We start from the raw sequence: 1,287 nt of genomic DNA, 5'->3' as shown, positions 1-1,287 counted from the left end.
ATCACAGTGACCAGCTGTGCATCACAGTGACCAGCTGTGCATCACAGTGACCAGCTGTTTCTAAAAGACAGAAGCAACCTGAGCTGGAACAACCAAGAATCTGAAGAATCACTAACTGGTGGGCATGCGAGTGCGTGTGTGTGCATGTGTGCGTGTGTGTGTGTGTGTGTGTGTGTGTGTGGTGTGTGTGGTGTGTGTACAGTTTCTGCTACAGGAATGATACTGGCTTTTTTCCATTTTAAGACGCATTGTTTCTCGATCACTTTAGAGAGCAGTTGGTTTGGATTTTGTGTTTGATACAAAACTACAGACAACCAGGTACGATGAGCACTATGAGACATGCAGGACGTTAGCAAGATGATGCTGAAAACAGCAACGAAGGAAGCTCATCCCTTCTGTTCCTGTGGGCTAGGTGAATAAAATACGATCTGTCGGCCCCTCTACACAGAGTGGGGCTGCATGTCCAGCCTGAGTTCCCCAAAGTCACCTTGGTTTTGGTTCTCACTCACTTATTCCCTCCCTCCCTCCCTCCCTCCCTCAGCCAAGCTCGTCTGTAAGTTGCAGCAGCATCGTCACGACTGAGCGTTTGCACCCTCCAGCTCCAAGCCGGGAGAGCTAGCCGCATCTGCACTGTGAGCCTCTCGGAGAGCCGTGACGACACTGTGCTGTGACTGTCCACTTCATTCTTCATGCAGAATGATTTTCCTCGGGGTTTTTCCAATTCCATAATGCGCCTTCAAAGCTGTCACACTGAAACCAGTCGCAGCAGAACATGTGTTTCAATGAAAACTCCTTTGGTTTTCCTTTGGGTCCCACCAGGCTGACTTTTCTCTTAATCTTTTCTGTCACTGAGTCATTCTTCATTTAAAAGTGTAAAAACACTGACTCTCTAACCTGAACGGTTTTGTGAGCTTCTTCTTCTTCTTTTTTTTTTTTTCCCATGTACAACCAATCTTTTGATCCAAACAATATTTTATTGCTACAGGATGGTAAGTCTGGGAATGTCTGTTTTAAAACCTCATAATGAACTACATACATCTTACAAAGTGGAAAATAAAATCCACTGTACGTTCAGCACAAGTCCTCTCTTGTGAATGCTGCAGTCTGTAAGCATAAAAGGAAACCATGTAAATGGAAACGTCAGAGCAGTGCCCACGTGGGGCTAAGTGGAGCCGCCGTGTGCCAGCTCCAAGCACTGCCCGAGAGCTGCCTCTGTGAAGGGACGTTTGGTACCGAGTTCATGTGGCTTCATCGATGTTCTGACAGGGCGGCAGATGAAGGACTTTG

Source organism: Octodon degus, unplaced genomic scaffold, assembly GCF_000260255.1.
Source record: "Octodon degus isolate 3935 unplaced genomic scaffold, OctDeg1.0 scaffold00001, whole genome shotgun sequence".
Lineage (NCBI taxonomy): Eukaryota > Metazoa > Chordata > Mammalia > Rodentia > Octodontidae > Octodon > Octodon degus.
The sequence above is the reverse complement of the archived record's forward strand: the minus strand, read 5'-3'. Positions refer to the sequence as shown.